The following is a 4,123-nucleotide window of genomic DNA, read 5'->3' on the forward strand; positions in this document are numbered from 1 at the left end:
TCACTGGCTGGAACCTGTTGCCTCGTTTGGTTGTGAAAACACGAGAAATTCTCAATTTGACATGCCCATCACCTGCAAGGCATTTTTGTTCCATTGCTTTGATCCAACGGTTGAAGTCCCTTTTCCTCACTCACAGTTTGATCAAGATTTAATCGATTATTATCTTGAATTTCCTCAACCCCAATACTTGACATGGAGTGCTCAGAAAATAACCTGTATCAAGGTAATGAAACCAACTGTTGCTGGGAAATTTATCAATGTGAAGTTCAGGGTGACCCGAGGTTCTGATAACACAGTTCATATGATTTTGTTAGCTGATCTTCCAAATGTGAACCCACATGATTGGATTCTGTTGTTCAACATTCTGCTTACTAGTCAAGAGCAATATGAGCCAATCCTTGATCGCATTAAGAGAATGTTGGCTTCCTACATCCATGAAGTTAATAAGATGGATCAGGAGGTTGCAAATGTTTTAAGGAAGAAACCGACTGTGAAGACCATTAGGAAGACGAGTGATCTTAATAGAATGAAGATGGGCAAGATTGATCACCCACATTACACTGTTATGTTTACAAGATGCGAAGGTGAAAAATTCCTTTTCGCTGTTCTCCACTTCCTGCTTGGAGCACGTACTTGATATAACTCACAGATGTAAACAAAACAATGATTCGGATAAGAGAAACTTCTCTGACATGCTTCGGTGGTATATAAATTTTCATCACACTCTTTTGGTGATTATACCGAAGGTGTTCAAGACGGTGAAGAAGTATGCTCTTTCTTAGACGAACTAATCTCTCACCTCTATTGACGCAAAGGGGGATATTGTTCAGTCTAGAGTGCTGTGTCATATGGGCTTAATGTTAATGTTTTGATTACCCGGTTTGGGCCTGTCTAACTGTGGTTCAAGCTTTAGGGTTTGATTATATATTATTCATACATGTATAGCTTTAAAAAAAAACGTACTCATTAATAGCTTTTACATTGTAACCCTAAGAACATCTCTACATTCGAAGTGCTTCATCGAGCTCTTCTGAGTGTGAGATATTAATCATTCGACATCTTTTGATCCATTCTTGCGTTCTTTGATTCCTTCATTCTCGTTTATCTGTTTAGAATCTATCGATTTAATAACGCAATAATCTCAAGTAGAAATCCTCGATACAATCAAAGGGGTGCTGATGATTTTGTCAATAGACCCCTAGGACCCCAAAGTGAGTAAAGAAGTATGGGAGCTGCATATCAGCGGTGTTGTAAGCGAGGAAGAATTTTGTGTAGGTTCGATTCTCAAAAACCCCACGGGTGACAAAATCATGGATGCTCTAATATTCGACATCTAGGTCTCCAACAGCAAGGCCGAATATGAAGCACTTCTCATAGGCCTTCTCCTAACATGAGAGGTTGGAGCAACACACCTTTCAGCGTTTAACGACTCTTTGCTCATTACTAACTAGGTCAATGGCACTTATGAAGCCAAAGACCAAAGGATGCAAATATACCTGGATGCAACACAAAAGTTAACACATTTGTTTAAAAGCTTCAAGACTAGGCATATTTCCCAGTGGAAAATGCGAGGTCCGATGCTCTCAGCAAGTTGGCATCAACATCTTTCAAGCACTTGACCAAGAAAGTACCTGTGGAGGTTCTCACATAGAGGAGCATTAATAATAGACAAATTGATTCTAACATAATGCCCCCCGACTATGCCAATCCTTATCTAGACTACCTTTATATATATATATATATATATATATATATATATATATATATATATATATATATATATATATATAATTTCAGTGTTTTCTTATTATCTTATGCTATGTTTTTATATTATTTAGAGCTAAAAGGTAATTATAATGCTTTGAATTATAATTTACCGCTATTATTTGTTACTTGAGCAGAAATGAAGCAAAAAGCCTGGGAATGCGAAGTTAGATTGCAAATATGAAGATTTGGGATGAATTGGACCGCACGACCTGTGTTCCCAAGCTGAACGCCTAGCGTTCCTTGCTTGCTAATTACAAAACTGCTTGGATGAACACCCCACATTCATTGGACCTACGCCTAACGTTCTTAGGCAGTACATCTGTTAAGCCGTTTTGAGTGTCTAGAAGGCGGACAGAAGGCTGTTAAGATGACTGGAATGAATATATGAAGGTTTGGAGAGCAGATTCATGTCGGTAATCATGTGCTTCATTGTTCCGACCAAGATTAGTGTTTCAACATAATTATATATGCAATTACTACCTGATCTGGGTGATAAACCCCTTTGCTTTGTGTTTATGATTAGATGAACCGTTGATTTTGTGGATTAATTGCTATTTGGATTGTTTTATTCGTGTTTAATTAACTTTGTTAAGCTTTTTAAAAGATCCTCATGTGTTAATGACAATTATTTTATGTTAATTACTAAGTATATTGAGTTGTATCAACATCTGCTTGATTGCTTGCCTCTTATGATTTTGATGACCATCAAGATTGTAAGCTTAGTGTTGTGAACATAACCTAGGGTTAATTAGAAAATAAGTAAATTAATGTGTGAGCATGTGTGATGATCAACCGCATAAGGAACCAACCAATTTGATTAACTATTATTACAAGTCTTTCTTTATTCGAACTGAACACTAGGAAACCTGTTAGTTTAATCAACTGATCACTACTTGAATTGACATGTTTGTTAAAGGATTCGTAATAGTGAACATGAACCTATTCATTTTAGAAACCGGTGAACAAGGTTTGGCCAGTCTATGTTATATTTGCTAACATTTTATGGTATAAAGTTTCATTTGTTTATAATACCACTATAAAAACTATTTAGCTTTTTGACAAAACAAAATAATTACTTTGACATAAAATTGAACATATAACTTGATCACTTTTTTACTAATTTGACAAAAAAATAAATATTTAGTGGACCACTTTTAGACTAATTTGACAACAAAAATTACCAGTTTGACAACAAAAGTTACCACTTTTCCATTTTAATACTAGGAAACACTTAAAATGATTTTTTGAAGGAAAAAAATTATCGGTGTCTTCAACGAAGAGGGCGTAATGGTTTCAATAGCTAAACCAAATCATAGTGGTTTTTTTGGATTTGACCTTAGATTTTTTCGGAAAGTCACTTTAACGAAGTTTACGTTTTTCATTCCCACATGATTATGTCATCATTCATTATTTTGTTGATTTCTTCTCCAAACATTTACAATTTTTATTTTTATCAAATTGATTAACAAAAAATCAATACTTAAAAATACATACATAAAAGATTGTCTCGGTTCGGTTTTTTAATCCTAAAGGAAACAAGAGAATGGCTTGGTAGCCAACACATGAGTACATTCATATGTTTTTCGGATTCGTACGTTTTAAGCACATCCATTACGTATGTTGCAATTCTGTTAATCATTTGCCTTGTTCTGTATTGCATGTGTATCACAATATTGCATATAAATTGTTAACATAATCCCCCACGCAAACTGTAATCACTGAAACAAAAATATTCATCGAAATAAAACTAATAGTTTCGACAGATTAGACTACATAGATTAAATGTGTACGGTAAACGGGTGTAGAAACTATTTTTTGAACAACTATTTACATATATATATATATATATATATATATATATATATATATATATATATATGTCTTTATGTTTTATTTAAAAGAAGGTAAAGGATAAAAAAAAAAAGAATAGAGAAGTGCTAATAAATTATTTAGTCTATAAACCTTAAAATTATCTAATTATATATTTTTTCCTTATCTTCTGGTCCATATATCGTATTTGCAAATATTAAAAAAAACATCTCCAAACATTTTATTTCAAAAACAAACAATATATTATCAATTTGTCCATGAGAAACAAAATATAGATATTAACAATAATACGGAGATAATATACATGATATTTCGATAACAAACCAGAATAAATTATTTTTTTGTTATTATGATTTCAAATCATTTGCTTCACTAATTTCTAGGGTTTCAGATTTATCGTAAAAAATTCAAAAAGAATAAACTTAGTGAATACGACTTTAATTTAATACCTAAATGTAGGAAATGGTGTGGCAGCTTTTTTAATTATTGGTATGTTGCTTTATTACAAAAGTGGAATTGTGATATA

The sequence above is a fragment of the Lactuca saligna genome, chromosome 3 (genome assembly GCF_052625555.1).
Source record: "Lactuca saligna cultivar CGN05327 chromosome 3, ASM5262555v1, whole genome shotgun sequence".
Classification (NCBI taxonomy): domain Eukaryota; kingdom Viridiplantae; phylum Streptophyta; class Magnoliopsida; order Asterales; family Asteraceae; genus Lactuca; species Lactuca saligna.